Genomic DNA, 25,771 nt, shown 5'->3' on the forward strand with positions numbered 1-25,771 from the left:
ATTTAGAAAGAGATCTGAAGTCTGAACAAGAGACTTCTGGGTGCTTTTGCTGTTTTATAGTCTGATTAAATGTTAAAGCATACTGATAAAAACAATCACATCTTTGTTATGGGGGTGGAGGGAAGATCTAGGCAACATCAAAACAACAGATATCGAAAGAGATCTATTTTGAAAAATTAATAACCTCGAGAATGTATGCAATGATTTAGTTGTTCAAAGAACTTTACATAGATTGTCTAACTTGAGTTTCAGAACAGTCTGAGGAGGTAAGGACTATTTGCCAGCCCCCTGAATAAGCCAGCTCCTGTGTACCTCTTGTAAGGGCTCTCAGGGGCTGCCCTAAAGACTGGCCCAGCTGAGCTGAGGTAACTGCATTTTACTCTGCACAGATCACTCACACGCAGGTTGGCCCATTTCTATCCCCACTTAGCCCCCTCCCCTACTCCAAAAGGAAACAGTTGCTGGTATGATAGCTGTGTCCTTGGCCATCATTTAGTAGGGACTGAGACATCTGTGAAGGAGTCTGGGGGGTTGGGCTGGGTCAAGAGGCCTGAATGTGAGTCCAATCTCTGTCACTTATTAGTCCTGTGGTATCTGGCAATACCTCCCCTATTTGAGCCTCAGTTTTCTTGTCTGTAAAATGAAGGGTGGAGGGAGGAGTGGGCACTCGGAGTGCCCACCTTCTTCTGAACACCCAGGACAGCTGCTACATTTCTATAATTTTCTTAGCTCTGAAGGTGTCCCATTCCTCCTTACCTAATCCTTAATCTCATCCATTGGAGAACACTAGAAGAAACATTGACTCAGAGGATAGAGCCTTACGAGGTCAACCAAGAAGAATTTATTATACTGCAGCCTCGTACTTCTATGTTCCATGAATGATGCCAGACCCTGGGCAGACAGAAACAAAAGCGAAACAAAGTAAACATGGGGATATACAAGATAAGTACAACGAGATTGGGGAAGGGGAAAGGTCCTTTAAAGAAAGTGGCATTTGAGTGGAGCTTTTAACGGGTCAAGGGGTTCCAAGAGGTAAAGGGAAGGAACATTCCAGGAATGTGGGACAGAGGTAGTCAGTCAGTCCAAAAGGACTGATTAAGCATCTACTACATGCGCTAACTGCCAGGGATACAAAGAGAGGCAAAAGACAGTCCCTGCCCTCAAGGGCCTTACAGTCTAATAAAGGAGACAATGTGCAAATAAATATATACAAAGCAAGCCATATACAGGATAAATAGGAAATAATTAACAGAGGGAAGGTGTTGGAATTAAGAGAAGTTGAGAAAGTCTTTGTTTAGAAGGTGGGATTTTAATCGGGACTTAAAGGAAAGAAGCCTGAGAGGTCGGTGGCTGGAGTGGAGAAGGGAGTATTCCAGACATGGCGGACAGACAATGAAAATGCCTTCAGTCTGTTCGTGGATCATGCAGGAGGCCAGTGGCACTGGATCTGATTCACTTGCATATCATGACATCCCCTCCCTGAAGTTAGCAACAGCTTGGATATGGGGGGAGGGGGTTGAGACATAGTGAGGAGTCCAGGATGACTCCTAGGTTGGGAGCCTGAGGGACTGGGGTAGTATTGCCCTGTATAGTCATAGGGGAGTTGGGAGGGGGAAAGTTTAGAGGAAAAAATAAATTCCATTTTAGACACCAAGTTGGAGATGCCTGAAAGGTAGTTGGAGATGTAAGATTGGAGGTCAACAGAGAGGTTGGGGTGGGATCGATAGATTTGAAAATCATCACTAAGAGGTGGTAATTAAATCTAAGGGAGCTAATGAGATCACCAAGTGAAGTAGGATAGCAATAACAACAGAAGAGAAGAATGACAAAACCCTGAGATTAGAGGCTGTTATCTGTTGGAGGATCCAGCAAAGGAGATAGAGAAGGAACAGTTAGATGAGTAAGAGAACCAGGAGAGGGTGGTGTCCTGAAAACCTAGAGAGAAGAGAGTATCTAGGAGAAGAGACTGATCAAGGAGGAGTGATCAAGGTCAAGGAGAATGAGGATTGAGGAAGACTTGATGAGAGACAACATGCAAACAACTAGGTGCAAACAAGATATAGGCAGGATAAGTTGGAGATAATCCTCAGAGGGAAGGCACTAACATTAAGGGGAATCAGGAAAGGCTCCTTGAAGTAGGTGGAGTTCAAACTGAGTCTTAAGGGAAGCCAGAGAAAGTAGAGCGCAGAGATGAGGAAGGAGAGTAGTCCAGGCCTGGAGGAGAACCAGGGAAAACATTTAAGAGTCAGGAGATGGAGTATTATGTGTAAGGACCAGCAAGGAGGCCGATATTGCTGAATCACAGAGTATGTGTGTGATGGGAGCTGGGGATGGTGGAGGGGAGTGGAGAGAGAGAGAGAAGTAAGGTATAAGAAGACTTGAAGAGGGGTCAGGTCATAAACAGCTTTAAAAGTCAAACAGAGGGTTTTATTTTTGATTCCGGAGGCAATAGGCAGCCACTGGAGTTTATTGACTAGGAGGGTAACATGGTCAGACTTGTGATTTAGGAAGATTAATTTGACAGCTGAGTGGAGAATGAACTAAAGTGCAGAGAGACTTGAGGTGGAGAGGCCAACCAACAGGATATTGGAATAATCCAAGTGTGAGGCGATGAAGAGTTAGACTTGGGTAGTGACAGTGTCAAAGAAGAGAAGGGGAGATATATATGAGAAGTTATGAAAATAGAAATAGCAGGGCTTGGCAAATGATTGGATATTGGAGAGAGGGGAGAGACAGAGACAGAGAGAGACAGAGAGACAGAGAGAGAAGTCAAGAATGACACCTAGGTTGAGAGCCTAGGAGGATGGTGGTACCCTCAACAGTAACAAGAACCTTAGGAAGAGAGGAGGTATTGGGGAAAAGATAATGAGTTCAGTATTAAACATGTTAGTTTAAAATGTCTACAAGATATCCAGTTCCAACTGCCCAATAAACAGTTGGAGATTGTTGTTGTTATTGTTGTTCGTCCTTCACAGTTGGAGATTAGAGACTGGAGGTCAGAAGAGAGGTCAGGGCTGGATAAATAGATCTGAGAATCGTCAGCTTAGAGACGACAGTTGAATTCATGGGAACTGATGAGGTTACCAACTGAAATAGTATGCAGGGGTGGGGAACCAGCAGCCTCAAAGCCACGTGTGGCTCTGTAGGTCCTCAAGTGCAGCCCTTTGATTGAATCAATACTTCACAGAACAAATCCCCTTAATAAAAGGATTTGTTCTGTGAAACTTGTACTCAGTCAAAAGGCCAAACCCAAGGGCCTCGAGGCCCGCAGGTTCCCCACCCCTGGAGAGGCAGATGAGAAGAAGGCCCAGGACAAGGCCTATGGGCATAACCTGAGTGAAGATCCAGCAGAGTGGCCTGAAAAATCAGACAGTTAGGAGGAGGACCAGGAATGAGCAGCGTCACCAAAACCTAGAGATGAGAGTAACAAAGAGAAAAGGACAATCAGCAGCGTCCAAGATAGCAGAGTTCCAGAAATGTGGGGATTGAGAAAAGGCTTTTAGAGATTGCAGAGAGCAGTTTCAGGCGAATAATGGGGTCTGAATCCAGACTGCAGAGGATCTCACTAGGTGCAAGGAAGTAGAAGCATCCATTGGGCAAAACTTCAGACAGAGGAGTTTCTAGTTTGTCTCAGAGGCAAGGGGCAGCCACTTCTTGGAGCAGGAAGGAGTGACATGATCATACCTGAGCTTTAGGAATATCAATTTGAAAGCTGTGTAGAGGATGAGTTGGAAAAGCAGGGAACCAATCAGGGGGCTATTGCAATAATCCTGGCTAGAACTGAAAAGGGCCTGGACCATGTAGTTATGGTATGAGTGGAGAGAAGGCTGCAAAAGATGTTGAGAATCAACAAGGTTTAGCAATTGGTTATGTATGTGGGACAGGGGAAAGGAGGGAGAGGAAAGACTTGGGAGTGAGGGAGATATGGGTGACCAGAACGATGGTGGTGCATTCAATAAAAATGGAGCAGGGGGTTGAATTAAGGGAGAATACGATAAGTTTGTTTTTTTGGGCGTGCTGAAAATAAGATACCTATGGGACACCAGATGGAGATACCTAGCGGGCAGTGAGAGATGGGGAATTGGAGGTTCAGAAAAGAGTGCTAGACATGCAGGTTCGGGAGTCAACTGCATAGAGATGCTAATTGAATTGATAGAAACTGATGAGATTCCCCAAGAAGGAAAGTGGAGAAAAGAAGAACCCCAATCACAGCTCTCAGGTACCTCCTGGCATAAGAAACTGGGCATGAAGTTGTCAGGAATCCTTTGGTGTATCTGCAGCTTCACTGAGGATCCTAAATCTTAGAAGTGGAAAGGATCCCGGAGAGGGTTTACCTGCAAACAATGAAGGAATGCCCTTTGTAAGGACCCTGACAGATGGATATCCTCCATTCTGTGCTTGAAGCCTTATGAGCTGACCATTTCATAACATTCCATTGTTGGACTAACAGGATTTTCATCAAGCACTTATTTTGTGTCTGCTATGTGCCAGGCACTGGGATAGACGGAAAGGATATGTGTATGTATGTATCTATGTATGTACACACATATATACATGTGTGTATATATGTAGGCGTATTATATCTATGTATATACACACACGTATACAAAATATACATTTATCTTCTTCATACATAGTTGTTTGCATGTTGTCTCCTCCATTAGACTAGGAGTTCCTTGAGATCAAGGACTGTCTATCACACACACACACACACACACACACACACACACACACACACATACATACACATATTGTTTTTGTTGAGTTGTTTCCATTGTGTCCAACTCTTTGTTCTTCATGATCCCATCTGGGGTTTTCTTGGCAAAGATACTGGAGTGGTTTGCCATTTCCTTCTCCAGCTAATTTTACAATGAGGAAGCTGAGGCAAACAGGGTTAAGTGACTTGCCCAGGATCGCACAACTAACCAGATTTGAACTCATGACAATGAGTCTTCCTGACTCCAGGTCTGGCTTTCTATCCATTGCACCAGCTAACTACTCATGTATGTGTATGTGTATGTGTATACACACATACATACATACATACATGTATCTATATCTATGCACACATATACATATACATATATACATACATATATATATACACACACACCCCATATCATGTTGCCTCCCTACCTAGTTTGTGAAGCTGAAATAAGAGAACATATGCCAAGTGTTCTGTAAACTTGAAAGAGATATATAACTGTCAGTCATTGTTATTGAGTTGTTTTGTTGATAATGAAGGAAGCTAGGTCAGGAAGTTCAAATCCAGCCTAACTACATTTACTAGTTATGTGACCCTGGGCAAGATACTTAACCTCTGTCTGCCTCAGTTTCCTCATCTATAAAATGGGGATAATAAAAGCACCTACCTCCCAGAGTTGTTGTGGGGATGAAGTGAGATATATTTGTAAAACACTTTGCACACCTTAAAGCCCCATATAAATGCTAGTGTTTATTCATGTGCAAACCACGTAAGACATATTCCCTCATAGGAGAAGGCTATAAGAAGCTATGAGCATCTGCTCCAAGGCCAACCTCCTGAAAACATAAACGCACTCTTCACTGCTCCCAGAAGGTGAGCTATCATGAGACAGGCATACTCAGTTAGTCAAAGCAAGTGGAGTCCTATGCAACTGCATCAGTCCTGAGTAGGTCAGTTGAGGCTAAACACAGAGGTTGGGAGAATTCCTCTGGCATCACTGGCTGTACTCATGGTTATTCATCGGTCTGGCTGGCCTACCGTCTACATGCACATTGACCATCTAGCCTGTATCACTTTCCTCAACTGGACCACGAGCCCTAGAGGAGCGTGACTCTGTTTTAGCTAAGTTGAGTGTGCCAGTCCATGCTTCACATTCCACCCATCCATCCATCTACCCATCCAGCCAGACAGCAGGACCTGTTCAGCTCAGGTATTTTGCCATGTGACATGTGCCTTGCTGCTACACATTCCATCCCCTCCCCGCTTCCGTCTCTCACTCTAGAAACAATAATAAAATCTATACTCCGAAAGCTGCTAGAAAGGCCATGACAACTAATCACCATATAACCCTCCTCACAATCCCTGTGAGTGTGAGTACCAAACCCAAAGCTTGCTTCCCTGGCCACCACACTATATTTGTGTTGTATCTCCTTATTAATTTCCTTGAGGGCACTTTCGTATTTCTATCCTCAGTGCCTGGCTCACAGTAGGTGCTTTAATAAAAGCTGATTGGAAGATCTGTTGTCTCTCACCAGTGCCCAGTACTGTGTCCTACACACAGCAGGTGCTTAATACCCCCTTTGTTAAATTAGGCTGAATTGAAGGCATCCCAGACATTCCCTCTGGATTATCCTTTCATTCATTCAACAAATATTCAGGGAACACCTACTATGTGAAGGTCCTCTAGATGTGAAGCCACAGAAAGATGAATAAGACCCAGTCTTTGCCTGCACCCAGGGAGACCACACTTCAGTAGGAGAGATAAGACATGGACAGGAATAACACAGGCTGATCCTGGGCCAGGAAAACAGAAATGGGAATCAAGTGACGAAGGAAATGGTCGTGGTGTTGGCCCCAGAGCCCTAGATTCAGAGTCAGAAACCCTGGGTTCTCATTTCGGCTGGGTTACTTTAGAGTCTGCGTAACCATGGCCAAATCTCTTTTCTCTCTCTCTCTTTCTCTCTGTCTTTCTCTCTCTCTCTCTGTCTCTGTCTGTCTCTGTTTCTGTCTCTCTTGATCTCTCTGTCTCTGTCTCTCTGTCTCTCTCTCTGTCTCTGTCTCTCTGTCTCTCTGCCTCAGTTTCTTCCTTTGTAGAGCTGAATTAGATGACCTCTAGTCTGAAATCTTGTTCACTGTTGTATTGTCTGCTCCTGGGATGGGCTTAGGTGGGGGCAGGGGAGTGGGAGGGGGAGGGGAGGGGGAAGGACATCACTGAAGACTTCAACAAGAAGGGAAAGGATCCTGGAAGAAAGAGTTAGAAAAGTGATCAAGACTAAACAAAGCCTCTTCTGAATAAAGCCGTTGAGCTAATGATTCCCAGCATTCGCGTGCTTTAAAGTTTTCCAGGCACCTTTTATGGAGGTCTCCCTTTGAGCCTCACAATAGCCACGGAGGCTAGTGCTACAGATATTATTGTGCCCATTTTACAGATGAGCAAGCTGAGGCTCAGAAAGGTTTGGTCACTTGCCCAGGGTCTGCATGTATCTACATATTTTTTTTTCCTATTAGAATATAATCTCTTTGTATCCTCAGTATTTTTTCAGTGCCTGGTACATGTTGTTGGTGGTGTTCAGTCGTTTTCAGTTGTGTCTGACTCTTCTTGACCCTCCATGGAGTTTTCTTGGCAAAGATACTGGAGTGGATGGGGGGCAGCTAGGTGGCGAAGAGGATAGAGCTCCAGCCTTGGAGTCAGGAGGACCTGAGTTCAAATCTGGCCTGACGCTTGACACTTCTTACTAGCTATGTGACCCTGACCAAGTCATTTAACCCCGATTGCCTCACCAAAAAGCAAAAACAAACAAAAAAAGTCCCTCCCAGCTCTATGGTCTAAGTCAGTGGTTCTTAACCTTTAAAAATACTGGAGTGGTTTGCCATTTACTTCTCCAGTGTGTCCCCATTTTACAGATGAGAAACTGAGGCAAATAAGGGGGTAAGTGACTTGCTCAGGGTCATACAGCTAGTACTTGTCTGAGGTTGGATTTGAACTCAGATTTTCCTGACTCCAGGTCTGGTGTTTTATCCATTGTACCAACTAGCTGCCCTGACCTGGCACACAGCAGGCCCTAAATAAGTACTTGTTGGTTGATACAGTTAAGAGGTGGTAGAAGAAACATTGGAACCCAGCTAGCTGCTTCACTAGTTCTAATAGTTTAAAAATGTACTAAGACTTTTGGAACTTCCCTTATTGTTTCATTTTTTCCTCACAACCACCCTGGGAGGTAGGTACTATTATTCTCCCTATTTTACAGATGAGGAAACTGAGGTAGAGAGAGCATAAGTGACTTGCCCAGGGTTACATAGCTAATAAGGGTCTGAGGCTGAGGCTAGGAGCCCCTCACTCTATCCACTGCACCATCCTCCTCTCCAGACAGGTTTTTCCTTTTTTTGAACCCAAATCTACCTTCCCATAATATCTACGCATTGTTTCTATTCACCTAGGACTAAACAAAATCAGAATAATCCCTTTTTTCTACAACAGCTCTTTAGACACCTGAAGACATCATGTTTTCCCTACTGAGACTGTTTTTTCTAAGGCTAAACCTGCTCCAATCCTTCAGGCTCCAATCCTCCAGGCTCCAATCCTCAGATGGCGTGTTCTCTAGTCCCCTCCCCATCCTGGTCACCCTCCTCTGGACTCCAGCTCTGGCTTGTCAGTGACCCTGGACACATTATTCCAGATAGGGCCTGACCAGAGGGAAACACAATGGGCCTATTATTCTCTGGAGTCTGGACAGTAGGCTTTTCATGAATGCTGCCTAAGGTTCACTGAGCTGTTTGGGCTGTTGGGGTCACACTGTTGGCTCAGAGTGTTTCTGTGGTCATTAACTGCACCCCCTTATTCCCATGCATTGCTGGCCAGCATTATCTCCCCCCCCCTCGACAGCCCACTCTCAGTCCTGAACAGCATTCGCATGTCTAAACCTAGGCTCAGTAGGCATACAGCTGCGGCTTGGGGGAGGAGAGGACTCCCTGAGGTTGAGCTCCCAGACAGAATTCGGAAAATAACAGTAAGGAGGAGCTAAGGCCTGAGGCAACATTACCCACAACTCGGGATTAAAACCTGATTACAATAATAAGCTGCTAAAAATAAAATAAAACAAAATGAAAATGAATAAGCAAAGGAAAAAGAGGCTAGTATATTATAGGTATATCATAAATAGCTATTATGGTGTAAAAGAAGATCTGGGTTCAAATTCAGAGAAAGATAGGTTAAAAAGAAAGTCATTCCTACCCCAAAGAGTAATGTAAATGGTCACAACCCAAAAAGAGTTCTTGGAAGAACTTAAAAAAGAATTCAAAAATCAAGTAAGAGAGATCAAGGGAAAATTAGGGAAAAAAAGAAATTCAAGAAAATTATGCAAAGAAAGTTAACCAACTGAAGAGAAATTTTAGCAGGTATCCCAGGGTGGAATGGTTTTTGGGATGGGCCAGGTGACATATTTACACTTGTCTCCTGAACAGAACTCAGGGGTGCTTGTCACCATAAGGCTGCCTGCTGAGAGATGTTGTTTTTTTCCAACCACAGCAATTCATGGACACCTGTCTAGAGAGGACAGGAGGGTCTTTGATTTAGCTGCCCTGGTTAAGGTAGCTAGGTGGCCTAGTAGATGGAGTCAGAAAGACTTGAGTTCAAATCCAGCTTCAGACTCTTATTAGCTGTGTAACCCTGGGCAAGTCACTTATGCTCTCTCTACCTCAGTTTCCTCATCTGTAAAATAGGGATAATAATAACACCTACCTCCCAGGGTGGTTGTGAGGATAAAATTAGACAATAAGGGGTGTTCCAGCAGTGTTAGCACAATTTTAAACTATTAAAACTTAAGCTTTTTAAGCATTTAAAGTTTTTAAATTATTAAGTTTTGTAAGTCTTGAAGTTACTATATAAAAACTAGCTATGATTATTATTATTATCTTCGAAGTTTTTCAGCATGTGGCATCTTGATGGCTTTGGCTCCATATTTCCAGCCTGTTTTGATCATTCTTACTCTTTGTTCTGTTATCCAACTTGTTGGCTCTCCCTTCTGGCCTTCATATCTTTGATAAGCACATCCTTTGCATCACTATCCAATTCATTGATGAAAAATGTTCAATAGAAGAGAACCCAAGCTGAGCCATATGGCTGACATCTAGAAACCTCTCTACAGATTTGGAGGTGGGACATTAATCAAGACATTTTGGGGTAGGGTTGGTCAGTCCACTCATTCATTCACCACATATTTTGTCAAGCACATACCGTATGTGCCAAGAACTGTGTGGTCACTACTGCCTTCAGGGAGTTTCCACTTTATTGGAAGAAAACAATACACACACACACACACACACACACACACATATATGTAAGTGTAAAATCTATACAACAAAAAACCACTTAGGCATTCTCATCTAGTGCACAACTCTCTCTCTTTTCCAGAAGGATCAATCATGAGCAGTGGTGTGCTGGTAAATGTTTAAAAACCAGCCCTCTGGAGGAGGAAGGGGGGATGTATGCACAGCACACATTTCTTTAATTTGCATTATTAACATATCCCCTATTGATTTCTTAAGTCTAGACAAACAACAAAACAACAAAACAAGCCCTAATTTGTAGTGTTTGCTGATTTCCATTGAGTAAATGGTCACACAGAACATTTAACAATCAGCTCTCAAGAGTCAATTAGAACTGGCTCCAGCACACCCCTGAGAGACTTCATCAAATACCTTGCTGGAATCAAGATATGCTAATGTAGCTACCCCTATGTCAAATAGAAATGTTCCATGATCCTCCAATGTATTTAATCCTGAGAGTTCTTCTCTGAGAAAACAAGAGTGGAAGAATTACAGCATCTGTGAGCTGGGAGGCATTCCAAAGTCAGCTAGTCCCACTTTGACCTCAACAGAAAACTCTCTGATAACATGCCTAACACATGGGCGTCCATCCAGTCTCTACTTGAAGAACCACCGTGATGGAGAACTATGCCCGGAGGCAACCTATGCCCCTTTTTGAAAGTTTTGATTGTTGGGAAGGGTTTCCTTAAATAGGATTTCAATCTGCCTCTTAGGATTATAGGATTTACAGTCGGAAGAGAACCCAGTGGTTCTCGGAGAGTGTGCTTCAGCCAGTGTGGCCCAAACCATCTGATATTGACTCTGGTAATCCAGGAAGCATGTCCAAGTCTGACCTTTAACTCTTGTCACCATACTTAGCCCCATTGACTCCATCCTGTCCACACCCCCAGCTACCTGTGATCACCACTGATAAACTACCACTGTTTGGAGTTCTTTGTCATCACCATTTCTTCCTCTAATGGCATCCAGATGTTAGAGAAGGTAGCCCTGGGGATGCTTCTTGGAGCAATCTTTGATCCAATCTTATCTTTCCAATTCCCAGAATGATTCAAGGCAAATCAGTGAGGACGAGGATGAGGAAACAGGGCTGCCCAGCCCAGAGCTGGATTTGTGGAGCTCTGTGGATGTGTGAAAGACAGAATGAATGAAGTATTTAACGGCTTCCTATGTTCCAGGCACCATAGATGCATGGTATCCATAGATACACTGGTGGCTACATATGCAAAGTAAGACAGTTCCTGACCTCAAGGAGCTTACATTCTAGTGGGAGGGAAGAGGGGAACAATGCTTAAGAGACATAAAAGTGGACTGGGTTATGTTCAGGGACCTGATGTGGAGATGGCTGAGAAGTGCCATGAATGCCTGGTTCTGGGCACTAGAAGGAGAAAGCTAACTTATCAGATCCCAGTGTCCCATGGGCAGAGTCCAAGGTTCAGATTGGGGGTGGTGAAGGCTAAGGAGGATGACAGAGATGGTGGAAGTACATGTGGCAGCGTTTGCACAAGGACAAGGAGTTGGAAGTAGAGGAAGCCCTTTACCCCCAATCCCCTGGCACACCTTTGACTCCTTACATATACCTGTAAATGTCTGTCTGAAGGAGTCTAGCCAAAGGTCCTGCTTAGAGTTATATTCTTTGGGCTCCTTTAGACCAATACAATCAGATACCTTCAGGGAACTCTGCCTCAGGAGGTTGTAAATCAACCAGCTGATCAACAAGCATTTATTAGGCACCTATTTTGTGCCAGAGACTATGCTGGGAATTGGGGATACTAACACAAAAGTGACTTTGAGTTGCCTCAATATCCAAATACTCAGAGGTCTCTGTGATGTCATCAAGTTGGGAATTGCCTCCAATGAGGCAGGTCATGCAGATCACAAGCCCATCCATGCCTGCCCATTCTGTGTGGTGACTCTTATCTATCTCCACCAGTCAGTTTGCCACAGGAGATCTGACCAACGTGGTCCATCCAATATGCTCCAGGTTTCCCTGGCCATCTTGAAGGTATCATTCGAATGCTCTGCTTGTCCACCTACCATCCCTCACCCTGAATGAGAAATGCAAGTCTATAAAAAATAAATACAAGGTAATTGGAGGATGTGGAGGATCAGGAAAGGTTTCATGTGGACAATGGCACTTAGGCTGGGTTTTGAAGGGAAAGAAAGATTCCAAGCAGTGGAAGTAAAGACAGAGTGGATTCCAGGCATGGAAGATAATCAGTTTGAAGGCTTGGAGAGGGATGTCCATGGAATATGGAACAGCAAGAAGACCGGTGTGGTTGGATAGCATTGAGGTCCTCATCAGTATTTAAGCCAAACTTGGACACCATCCTGAGAGCAGGGACTCTGTCTTGTTTTAGAAGATCGTAGGATTTGGAGCTGGAAGGGACTGTAGGAGCCATTTATTGTAGGCCCTGATTTTATAAATGAGGAAACTGAGGCACAGAAGTAACAGAGCTATGATTTAAGTCCAGGTCCTCTGACTCCAAATCCAGGGTTTTTTTCCATGTCAACATCTTCCTATCTCCCACAGGCTGAGCACAAGACCTTGGACAGAGAAGGAAGTTGTGATATAGAGGAGAAAGCCTTGGACAAGGAGTTCAGGAGACCTGAGCTCAAGCCCATACTTTGCCATCTGCATGACCTTGGTTGGGCAAGTCCGTCCCTTCTCCTCTCTGGGCTTCAGTTTCATTATTTGTAAATAAAAAAACAAAAGAAAAGAAAAGAAAAGAAAAAGAAAAAAAAACCAAGGGGGTTGGGCTAAATGATTTCCAAGGTCCTTTTAGCTCTAAAAACCTTATGGTCTTTATCTCCTCTGAGCCTCTCAGTAACCCTCTGAGGTCTGTTACACAAGTATAGTTATCCCCATTTCACAAGTAAGAAAGGGAAGACTCAGAAAAGTTAAATGAGTTTTCCAGAGTCACACAGCTAATAAATTGCAAAATCAGATTTAAACCCAGGTCTTCTGACTCCACGTCTAGTGACCTTTCCATCATATAGTTTTCAGTACCTGACACATAGTAGGTGCTTAATAAATGCTTGTTGACTGTTGACTGACTATGTTCCAGTTATTTAAAAAAATGTTAGTTGAATTGGAGGAGGAAAAGGAGTTGGGGAGAAGGGAGAAGATAGAGGTTGAAAGTCAAGAAAAAAGAGAGAAAGAGGGAAGAGGGGGAAATTCTGGAGAGGAGGAGGTTGAAGTGGGTAAAGGAGGGACTTATAGGAGAGGTGATTATTAATAAGTGACCCAGAAGAGCCCTTATGTGGAAAGTGCTGTGCCCTGAGGGCCCTCCATGGTTCGGGCCTGGAGGTTAGGAAATCCTGGGCTAGAGAACCCTTCAGCTTACAAACATCCTCCCTGAGAAGCCTAAGGAGCCAAAAAGACCTTTCCTAGGAGTGGGTACAAAGCTGGCTGGGAGATTTTTGGCCAAGCCAGGCCCAGTTCCCTGAGGCCCTTCTGGGCTGGGCCAGGGAGAGCCCTGGCAGGCTCAGGAGGTAATCCATGGGAGATATCTCTCATCTCCCCCTAAGCAAGATCTGCAAAAGCTGGCACTGCTCTCACAGCTGAGCAGCAGTGTCTCCAGGCTGGCCTCCACAGACTCCCATACCCTGACCATCCCAGATGCAATGGCCCAAGATAAATCCCTTCTAGGAGCTGAGAAGCCACCAACTCCAAGCACCATGTCCAGCTGGCCCAGTTCAGCCTTGGCTCTAGCCTTTGGCCAGGAGAGCTCTAGCTTGGGGCGGGGCATTTGGCAGGAAAGCGAAAAGGTTAGGATGGGGCAGACTCTCCCTGGGACAGTCTTACGGACAAGGTTACCAGTCATTGCCTAAAAACCCCAAGGGGCTCCATTCAGATCTTTGGTGTGATACAGGCAGGGGAGCAGAGAGAAAGGAAGGGCAGGGAGGTCTCTCCTCTGGCCCCTTACAGTTTCTCCCTCCTCTAAGCTCTTTGTTTTTGTGTTGAGGGTGGGAAGAAGCCTGTCTCTTCTCCCTTCCCATCTGAGACATCTTGCTTGCTGCCTGAGCCGGTCCCCAGGGCCTGTGATCTCCTGTGTCCTTTAGTTCTTAAGTCATCTCCAAGTACAGTTCATTCATCCCCTTACTCACTCATTCCTTAGGAACAATGTAAAGAAGACTGAATCTGGAGTCAGAGAGCCTGAGCTCTAACCCCAACTCTGCTATTTGCTAGCTATGGAGTCTCCGAGTAGCCCCTTCATGTTAAGACTTAGTTTCCCTGTCTATAATAGGGGAGAATTGGGCTAACCGGACCCTTCCCCTTAAAAAAATCCTATCGTTGTTCATTTGCTCACTTATTCATTTGATACAATTTAAAAAACATTTATTAAGCACCTACTGTGTGCTGGGCCCTGTACGCAGAGCCTTGAAAAACACAAGGTTTAAGATCAGTCAATCAACAAGCAGCGTCAATGCTAAGTGGCAGACATTGTGCTAAGTGTTGAGGATGCAAAGACAAAAGCAGATGAAAGTTTCTGTCCTCCAGGAGTTTCCATTCCAATGGATAAGTATAGACAAGATATATGCCAGATGAATAGATAAGGTCCTTTTGGGAGGACACAGCAGCTGGGGATGTGGTCCCTGTTCCTGATCTTGTAAAGCCCCCGGTCTAAGCACAGCATTTTGTGGAAGCCAGGATCATTAGAGTTGGGAGGGACCTCAAAGTCCACGGAGTCCAACGTTCCTGCATCTGAATGAGAGTCCTCTTCAACTTAATCATATCCTATCTACAATATAACTGACAAGAGGCCATCCAGCCTTTGTTTAAAGGCTTCCAGGGAGGTGGAACTCTTGTGTTCCCTTAGGAACACACTCTGCTTTGGGACAATTCATTGTTAGGGAGTGTTTCCTGACATCAAGGAGAAATTTTCCCCTTGGTAGCATCCAATCAACTCGCATTTATTAAGCACCTACTATGTGTCAAGCACTTAGGATATCGAGACAAAAAGCTGAATAGTCTCTGCCCTCACATTCCATCCACTGCTCCTAGTTCTGACTCCTGGAGACAGACAGAACAAGTCTCTTTCCCTATATTTGCCCTCTAAATACTTGAAGACAATTGTCTCGCCCCCACCTCCCAAGACACACACATACACACACACACACACACACACACACACACACACACACACACACACACCCCTTAAGTTTTCTTTTCTCTAACCTAAATCCCTAATTTCTTTCACTGATCCTCTTGTGACATGTAATGAAGGTCCTTCTCCATCCCCCCTCCTCTGCATGCCATCCTCTTCCTAAACTGTAGTGTCCAGGACTGAGCCCTATTCCCCAGCTTGTCGTCTCAGCAGAGAGCTAGCACTGCCCCCCTGCCCTCCCTTCTGATATCCACATGTAGCTTTGTAAGGTCTAAGTTGACCAATGAGTTCCCTGGTCACCCTCCTCAGCCTCAGTGGACATTTGCTTCTCTTTCTTCAAAGGGGATTTGTTTCTTCTTCCAGCCAAATTTTATTCTTGAACACTACCCACTCCTCCTAGGCTGACTCTCCCAGTAGAATTTTTGTCCAATGGAAGCCTGACTGTTCTTTATTTGAACCTTGAAATGAATTCTCTCCAAGTTTAGGGTGCATATCACACTATACCTGACTTTTCTCTCCTGTATCAGAAATCTAAGATGGAGTCATCATTCCCCCACCCTAATCCCAGGGTTCCAATCACTCCTCCCCACCTCCCACCTCCATCCCAATGTTCCAACCATTTCCACTCCAACAACCCATTCTACCCTGTCGTTGAGAATCACACCCAGAATAGAATTTCCCTTTGCTGGTTCCTCTACTTTTATTTTTTTACTAGACCTGTGCTTTCAATTGTCATTAGGAGGTCCCAGTGAGGAACTCCCTTTATTAATGCCAATCTGCACCTTCCCCAAAGCTTATGGTCTTGGAGAGCTGCTTAGAAGATTGAGAAGTTAGGTAACTTGCCCTAAAGAGTACGTATCAGAGGCAGCATTAGAATTCAGGCCTATCTGGCTCCAAAACCAAGCTCTGTGCCATGTGGATGCCTTCCTCTATCTTTAAAAGGATGACATTATCATTAGGGAAAGTCAAGAATTTCTCTGATTTTGAGGGAATGCATGCCAGAGAAATTACTAAGATTGACTAGATAAGACTTGATAACTGATTGGATAGGAAAGGTGGTAGAAAGAGGAATCAAAAATAACCAGAATTTTGGCCGCAGGAGGATGAGTAAATGGTGAAGCCACTGATTTGGGCAGAAAGAGTCAATGGGGCTGCTAAGTGGATCAAGTGCCAGGCCTGGAGCCAGGAAGATGAATCTTCCTGAGTTCAAATCTGTCCTCAGACACTTACTAATTATGTGACTCTATTTGCCTCAGTTTCCTCGTCTGTAAAATGAGCTGGAGAAGGAAATGACAAAACACTCCAGTATCTTTTGCCAAGAACCACCTCCCCCCAAAAAGGGATCACGGAGAGTCTGACATGATTGAAAACATCTAGCCAATAACAATGAGAACATCCCTACAATTTCATGCCTCTATGGTAGGCTCGAATCTGTTTTCTGAACTCATCTGGTTCTTCTTTCTGTCTAGGAGTCTGCATTTGTTGACAATGACGTTCTAACTTCTGTCTCTGCCACTGGTATTCCTCACCCAAATGGCCTCTACCTGGCTTGCTCTCTGGTTCTGGATTAGCTCACCTGAGTAAATTGTGTACTGTATATGCTACCCTGCTCCCACCCTCTTTTGCCTATCTTACTCCCCTCAGATAAAGCATATTTTTTTCAGACCAGATTCCATTCATGTGTCTTATCCCATCATGTTTCAGCAATATCTGTTAGAGGGAATTTACTTCCACATATCAGGATCTTAACCTCTAGTTTACCTGGCTTGTTTCCCATACCTAATAGATTTATGTATAGACATTGGAGGACCCAGGTTTTATTGCTGACTCATTTCTTTATTGCTGCATCTGTTTCCTGTGAATTTCTGAGTACCTCACCATTATTCTTTCTATAGTATCTGGTGGTCTCTATGGTGCCTGACTTGCTAGGCACACTTGAGCAGTTTGCTTCCTTCCCTTCCCTTTTCCATTTAAAGTTCTTTTGATTAGATTTGCATGATACTAAGCAAATACACTTTTACTAGTCCTTTTTGGTTTTAAAGAATTTTTAATTTTTTTCTCAATTACATGTAAAAACAATTTTTAACATTCTTTTTTATATATAATTTTTGAGTTACAAGTTCTCTCGATCCCCTTTCTTGTCCTTGAGAAGGCAAGCACTTAGATAAAGATTATACATGTTCAGTCATGCAAAACATTTTCATATTAGCCATGTGGCAAAAGAGAACACAGACCAAAAACAAGAAAAAGAAAGTTAAAAAAAGTTTTGATCTGCATTCAGACTCCATTAGTCCTTTCTCTGAAGATGGATAGCATTTTTCATTATAAGTCTTTCAGAAGTATCTTGTATTATTGTATTGCTGAAAATAGCTAAGTTATTCACAGTTGATCATCCTTACAATATTGCTGTTACTATGTACAATGATCTGGCTCTATTCACTTCACTTTGGATTAGTTCGTGTAAGTCTTCTCAGGTTTTTCTGAAACTATCCTGCTACTCATTTCTTATAGCACAATCGTATTCCATTACATTCATATACCACAACTTGTTCAGCCATTCCTCAATTGATGGGCATCCTCTCCATTTCTAATTCTTTGCCACCACAAAAAAAAGAGCTGCTATAGATATTTTTATACATATGGGTCATTTACCCTTTTCTTTATTCTCTTTGGCCTATAGACCTAGTAATGGTATTGTTGGGTCAAAGGGTATGCACAGTTTTATAGTCCTTTGGGCATAGTAGTCTGCAGAATGGTTGGACCAGTTCACAACTTCACCAGGAGTGCATTAGCGTCCCAATTTTCCCATATCCCCTCCAACATCCAACATTTTTCTTTTTTGTCATATTAGCCACTCTGATAGGTATGAGCTGGTACCTTAGAATTGTTTTAATTTACATTTCTCTAATCAGTAGTGATTTGGCTCATTTTTCATATGACTATAGATAGCTTTGATTTCTTCCTCTGAAAACTGCCTATTCACATCTTTGGACTATTTATCAATTGGGGAATGCTATTCGTCCTTCTTAGATGCAGCTCTTGAACTGAAGTGTTCATGGCTCTCCAGCCAAGCCCCCATCCACCATCCATGCTGCCTCAACTTCAGTCAGCACAAGTGATGAAAATATCACTGGTATTCCTATTCAAAGGGGGAAGAAAAGGAAGAGGGGCATTCCCAATATAGGAAGCACTTTGGGAAAAAACCAGGAAATGGGTCGATAAAAAACACATTTCAGGACACCAGGTAGTTGAGTTTGGACTCCATGTGTCCAAGCTCAGCATTCTGTCTCATTCTACCTATCTCTGCATAACTTGTCCCCACACCCAGAATGCTCTTCCTCTTCACCTCCATCTCATAGAATCCTATCTTCCTTCAAGGCTTAGTTCGTCGTTCCTTCCATAAAGACTTCCATGATTTTCTCTTCCTCCTCAAATCATTTTGTATATACTTATCTGCATACACTTCATATCACTGACACATGTGTGGTAGAATGTAAGTTTCTGGGTGGGGGTGGAGAGAGACACATGGCTTTTTTTTCTTTGTATCCTCAATGCACAGCACATTATCTTGGACAACTAAGTGGCACAGTGGACAAAACACTAGGTCTATAGTCAGGAAGACCCAAGTTCAAATCCTGCATCAGACACTCACTGGTTTCATGACCTTGAGCAAGTCTGACTCAGTTTCCTCAGTGGCAAAAGAGGGATAATAATAGCAACTACCTCCTAGTATTGTTGCAAGGATCAACTGAGATAATATTTGCAAAATGTTTTGTACAATGCCCTGCACATAATAGGCACTTAATAAATACTTGTTCCCTCTTCCCTTGGACCTAGTAGGCACTTAATAAATTGAAAAGCATGGCACCTTTATTGCTCATTGCCTAAATGACCTTGATCAAGTTATTCAATTTCCTGGGTCTCAGTTTCCTCATCTGTAAAATGAGGAAGCTGGGGGCAGCTAGGTGGCGCAGTGGATAGAGCACTGGCCCTGGATTCAGGAGGACCTGAATTCAAATCCAGTCTTAGACACATAACACTTACTAGCTGTGTGACACTGGGCAAGTCACTTAACTCTATTGCCTAACAACAACAACAAAAAAAAAACAAAAAAAAATTTTTTAAATTAAAAAAAATGAGGAAGCTAATCTCAATAGCCTCTGAGATTCCTTGCTGCTCTGTGAGACTATGAATTGAATTAAATAGTATGAGTTAAGGCTGGAAAAGTAGAACAGTCCCAGTTTATACCAGTAGTACTATATATCTCTACTTTTTCCCTCTGGAGGGCCTCATATTGCAAAGGTAATAGGGAACCATTGGAGATTTCTAAGCAGAGAACTGACATGATGTGAGGAAGATAATGTAGAAAGCCGAGGTGGTAAAACCTATCTAAGGAAACTCTTGAAATTATCCATTTGGGTGGCAACTGAGAGCCTGTACTAGTTTGGAGGCTGTGGGATTAAAGGGAAGGGAATGAATGCTAGGGAGATTTCTGAGGTAGAACTTACAGGACTTGGTAACTGATGGGATAGAAAAGGTGGTGGAAAGGAGTAAAAAATCACCTGAATTTTGAGAGGTTCCTGAACATGGGAGCCTGGGTAAATGGTAAGGATGCCACAGGGAGAAAGAGGGATTTCAGGAAGAGCCAGTTTGGGTGGGTGGGTGGAGATAATTTCTTCAGTTTGGGGTGTATTGAATTTGAGATCATTGTGGGACATCCAGGTAAAGATGTCTATAAAATGAGGGGGCTGGACAAGATGAAGCCCGAGGTCCCGTCCAGCTCCATGATCATTTGACAGTTAGGCAGTTAGAGATGTGAGTCTGGAGTTTAGGAGAAGGGTCCACAGAAACGTGTGAGAGCCGAAGCTGCCTGAGGGAGGGAGATTGCTAAGAGAGATAGTAGAGATGGAACAGAGCATAGGACCAAAGACAGAACCTTGGAGAAGGCCAGCAGTCATGGAGAGAGGAAAGGAGGCAAGCCTCTCTTTCAGTCGCTTAGCCACTTTCTCAAGTCAATTTGATATACATTTATTAAGCACCTATTATATACATGGTTATCTTGCTTGGTGTCTGGGATACAAAGTTGCCAAGCTATGAAGCTCCTGCCCTCAAGGAGCTTACAGACCCGTGGGAGATACTCTATTGGAGCACCTGTTACCATAGAATCCAAGCGCCAGTGTTGGAAGGAACCTCAAAGACCTTCTGGTCCACCTCTCCTCCCCTAATCCTCTCCTGCTACCACCCTTGTTTTACAGATAGGGAAACCAAGGCCCAGGAGTATGAAAGTGACTTAACCAGGGTCACAAACTGTAAATATTGGAGGTAGGATTCAAATCCAGATCTTTAAGACTCCAAGTCTAGCTATCTCTCCACTACAACATCCTACCAAGCAGAGGGTGATTGAAAAGAAGAGGAAACAACTGGGAGAAATTTGAAGAGAAGAGGAGGACCGCAGGAAGCTTCATGGAGGATGTACCGCCTGAGCTGAGTCTCGTTAGAGAAAGAGAAGGACTTCATCAGGGGGAGATTAGGAGAGCAAATTCTGGGCAAGGCAGATGGGAGACAGTGGACTGTGTGAATTCACGGAGGAAGGAAAGCACAAGACAAAATCAGGGAACAGCAAGTAATTTCATTTGGCTGGAACAGAGTGCATGAAATGGAGTAAAGCAAAATTCTCCTGGAAAGATTGGTTAGAGTTAGGTGGCGGAGGGCCTTAAATACTCAGTCTGGGAATGTGTGTTTTGTCCCCTGGCCAACAACAAGCCACCCAAGATTGTGAAAAGGTCAGACACGCTTTAGGAAGATTATTGAGGGGAGGGGGTAGCACATGCTAGTAATCTCTCCTACTGGGGAGGTTGAGCCTGGTGGATCATTTGAACTGGGAAGGTCTGAACCTTGGTAGGGCTAAAGCTGATCTGGGGTCTGTACTGTGTGGCACCAATAAGGTGAGTCCCCGAGTATGGGCCACCGGGCTGTCTGAGGAGTGAATCAGCCCAGGTCATTGGGAAACAGAGCAGGTCAAAGTTTCTGTGCAGATCAGCATGGGGATTGGGCCATGAGTAGCTGCTGAATTTCCAGCCTGGGAGGGACCACCTCCAGTGTCCAAAGAAGGTTAGGTTATTTTAGCACTTGGGTAAAAAATAGATCGGAACAGAGAGGAGAGACTTGAGGCAGGAAGACCAATTAGGGAGCAATTATAATTGGGCAAGCAAGAGGTGATCAGGGTCTGGAATGGGATGGGAGATACATGAGGGTAAAGGTGGGAATGGATGAGAGCAATAGAGAAGGTAGCATTGGCAGGACTTAGTCAATTATTCACTCGCTCACTCCAACCATTCATTCATTCATTCCCTCACTAGCTCACTTTCACACCCATGTGCTCATTCATTGGCTCAATCATTCATTTCCTGGCTCAGCCGGTTGGTCAAGTCAGTCCTTTACTGAGTCAGTAAATCAATCCTCAGGGTTGGCCCTCAGCTGGGCACTTTCAAGGGACTGTCTTACAAGTGGGTCAGTGAGCTTGCATGGGAATGGGGTGGGGGGGAAGGGGGACTGACAGGAGTGATGCTCATTCACAAAGGCTATTCAGGAGATAAGAGTTGAGCACTATGGAGATCATCACATCCCAGTGGAGGAGAAGATGGAGTGGTCTGGAGGTAATCACCTAAGAATAGAATCATGGATGCATAGCCGAAAGGGACCAGAGAAATCATCTAGTCTGAACCCTCTAGTTAACAGGGTCAGTCAAATCAGTTCTTTACTGAGTTAATCAGTCACTATGTGATGAGGAAACTGAGACTTGGAAAAGTGATTTCCAAAAGATCACAGAAGTAGGAAGGAACTGAGATCAAATTTGAACTCAAGTCCTCTGATCCAGGGCTCTTCCAACTGAACACTGCTTTGGCTAAAGAGGCCCCGTGGTTCCCTGTTGTTCTTCTGTAGTTGGTAGACTGGTGGGCGAGATGACCTCCAAGCCCAGAAGAGGTGGCATTATGGGAAGCAATATAGACAGCAACTCCAGCAGGGGTATGTACCCCAGCAGCAATGTGTGTTCTCGTGTGTTTGGTGGGGGTAGGGGTTCAGCAGAGCAGCCAATGATAGCATGAGAAGCAGCAGTTCAGCCTGAAAATATCAACCAGTTGTGTAATGGAAGAGACCCCGGGGCCAGCACCTGCCTTGGTGAAATTGGAGACGGAGAGAGTGGGAGTGAGTGGGCTACATTTTTATCCCATTTAGGAGTGCCAGCTACAGGAACCCCGCTGACATTTGTAGCAATTGGTAATATTGACCACCAAGGTCTGGGGGGGGGGGTAGGGATTGTGGCAAGCCAGCAGTGGAATTACAGCCCAGATCTCCTTAAATAACTGGTACTCCCAGGTGAATGAGCCAGGAGGTAAGCCCAGGGAATTCCATGGCAGGGACATCTGGAGGGACCAGGACTGCGCCCCCTGACCCCCACCCCTCAGGAGGTCCTCAGACCTAACTGAATAACCCAAGCCTTGCCCTTGGGTTATTGAGCATGCCTTTGAAAGCCTCTTGGAGTGGTACTCATTATGCATTTCTGTAAGGCAGTAAAAGCACCTACATATATTATGAAGCATGAATGTTTCTTTTGAGTCAGATTAGATAGTCTCCTTCCTAAAATGCCTTCCATCCTAAGAATAAAGCTAGACAGAGATCTTTGAGATTTGTCTTCCCAGGATGAGGTCAGTGAAAATTGGACAACTGAATAAGCTACGTCCTAGTCTCAAAGGAATTTTTTTTAACCTGGGGCAAAAACACCCAGAAGGATAGAATGACTACAATAATAAAAACGCAAAGAACAATACAACATAGCCAAATGCCACGGTAACTACGATAACCATTTTTGGCCTCTGGGAAGAGATATGGAAATGCATTTCTCTCCTTTCCTTGAACTGGTGGGAGACCACAGGTGTAGAATGCTGCAAATGTCAGATGAGGTTGTCGGGTTCATTGGTTTTGCTTAATGGGGGGTGAAGTGGAGGAGAGAGGAGGGTAGGTGTATATCCAGAAATGACTGTGGTATTAATGAAAAAGGCATCAATAAACAGTTGGGGGAAGGAATGTGGTGGTGGTACAGACTAATAATATCTAGCCAGATATCTCATCTGATATTCACAATGTTGGGAAGAAGGTGCTATTACTCCAAATTTACAGATGAGGAAACAGAGAATTACATTTTCTTGCCCAAGGCCATACAACTAATTAGTGTCTGAGACAACATCTAAACTCAGTTATTCCTGACTCCAGATCCAGTGCTCTATCCACTGCACCACCTAGCTACCTAAGACAGTCCTTACAATTATACCAGGAGGGGGAGGTCCCTAACCCTGGTCCCCAGAAGAGAAGTGGGGAGCCTTGAATCAAGGCTCAAAAACAGTGGTCTGCATAGGAAGGAAATGCAACCTTCTGGGGATAAAGGAAGCTCACCCCCTCTGGATGTCACTGCCCTATGGCAAAGCCCTGTAGGCTCCATGTTCAGCCTGGTTTGCACCCAGTCGGGGATACATCTCCACTCCTGATCCATGCCAGCTGTGTCTGGGGTTATGGCAGGGAATGGGCTGGGAATTCATTCCTGAGTGTCCCCAGTACAGCCTGGGGCTGGACATTAGAGATAGTCAGAGGGAAACAGGCATGGTCCCTGCCCTGGTTGGGGGCTTCTTTGATGGTGGAGACCCTGCCCTCAGGGTGCTCCCCAGTCTGAGAAGGGAGACACAGCCCCTTAGGGTACAAAGATATGCAGAGGCAAAATAACTAATGGACAGAAAGAAGTGTGGGCAAAGTAGAGACAATGCTCAGAACAGAGAAAGGGGCATGGAAGAAATAACTATATTGTACACTTTGGACTCCCCTCCTTTTTTTTCTGACTGTTCCTTCTCTGGCTCCAGGCTCTCCTCCTTTGTCTTCAGCCCCTTCCCCTCTCCCTCCTTCTCCCTCTCCTCTTCCTTTTCCCTTCCTCTCCCTCCTTTTCTCTTCTTTCTCCCTCCCTCCCTCTCTCCTTCTTTTCTTTCCTGCCCTTTCTCTTTCTTCTCTCTTCTCTTTCCTCTCTCTCACCTCTCTGCTGTTTTCTCTATCTCTCTGTTTTCTCTCTCTGTCTCTCTCTTCCTCTTTTTTTCCCCTTCTCTCCCTCCCTTCCTTCCTTCCAGAATCTCCATCCATTCTTACAGCTTCAACTTTCACCTAGAATCATAAAGTCTTAGAACCTAAAATTCCAGCTCTCTCATTTTACAGATAGACAAACAGGCAGGGAGAATGGAGGAAACAATGGTTTTGACATCACCACCCTCATTTGCCTGCCTCATTTCCCTGGACACAGGGAATAGAGGAGGAAGAAAGTTTATCTCTAACTCTATCTCTAGCTGGCTCCAGACCATGCTTTCCCTCCATTCCCCACCCCTACTTCCTACTTCTTGCTCTAAGAATAGTAATCAGATCAATAGTACCCACCCTTGCTTCTGCAAAGAGTGTGAGAATTAACTGCCCTGGATCTCCACTTGCCATACTTGGGACTCACCAAACCTCTCACCCGCCACCACTGGCCGCCTATGTATTGTCTCCTCGTATTAGAACACAGACTTCTTGAGGGCACTTTTATATTTTAGTGTGCCTGGCACATAGTAGGCATTAAAAAATGTTTTTAAAAAAATACATTCACTCACCTGATCCAATGCATACCTGAATAGGAATCCCCACTATAACATCTTAGACCAGGGCTCATCCAGTCTCGGCTCCAGAGACAGGGAGCTCACTACCTCTGAAAACTCCTCATGCAGATGACTCCAAAATCCCATATCTTCAGCTTTGACCTCTCTCCCCAATGCCAGTCCTGTGCCCCACTAGGGTCTTTTGGCTGAGATATTCTACTTTCCCTCAAATTCAACAGATTGGAAACCAAACTCACCTTCCTCCTTTCTATACCAACTCTGTCTCTTGATTTCCCAGTTTCTGTAGATGACTCCACTGTCCTCTCCATCACCCACCCAGGGTCCAAAATCTCTAACTCCTTTCTGACTGATTCTTCTTTTTCACCTTTTTACCACCTTGCTGCCAATCGGTCCCTGGATCCTCTCTAAGCTTCTTTCCTCATCTCTGTCTTGAGTTCTTCTTGCCATTTCTACCACCCTATGCTAAGTGTTTTACAAATATTGTCTTATTTGATCCTCACAGAAACCCTGGGAGGTAGGTGCTATTTTTATCCCCATTTTGTAGTTGAGATAACTAAGGCAAACAATGACTTTCCTCAAAGGGTAAGCTAGTCAGTGTCTACTTCAGTGAAAAGCACCTGATTGTTGAGGGGTCAGAAGACCTAACTACTGGTCTCCAGTCTGTCCTTAAATAGTTATGTGACCTTGGGGCAAGCCATAGGCATTCTGGACAGTCATCTAGAAAATAATGGCATTGGACCAGTCTCTCCCAGCTCAATCCAATGATTCCAGTCTGGACCTCAGTTTCCTCATCAGTCAAATGAAAGAGTTGTGGTATAGATTTCAAGCTTCCCTTCTGGTCCTGACAATCTAGAACCTTGTATCTGACCTTCATTTCATCTTACCTGACCCACAATAACAACCTCCCAGGCAACTTGGCCAGTCTCAGTGTTGAGATGACCTTGGTC

The 25,771-nt window shown here is 44.3% G+C and overlaps 1 long non-coding RNA gene across 1 annotated transcript; it reads right to left on the reverse strand.

Annotated features, from left to right (window-relative positions):
- Positions 1–818: 818 nt before the first annotated feature.
- On the reverse strand, positions 819–25,252 carry LOC114044929. Its single transcript, XR_003569312.1, has 3 exons — positions 25,061–25,252; positions 4,224–4,334; positions 819–891 (listed from the first exon to the last, which is right to left on the reverse strand). It is a non-coding gene; the product is annotated as an uncharacterized LOC114044929 (long non-coding RNA).
- Positions 25,253–25,771: the final 519 nt, after the last annotated feature.

The sequence above is a fragment of the Vombatus ursinus genome, unplaced genomic scaffold, assembly GCF_900497805.2.
Source record: "Vombatus ursinus unplaced genomic scaffold, bare-nosed wombat genome assembly UNPS02014775.1, whole genome shotgun sequence".
NCBI lineage: Eukaryota > Metazoa > Chordata > Mammalia > Diprotodontia > Vombatidae > Vombatus > Vombatus ursinus.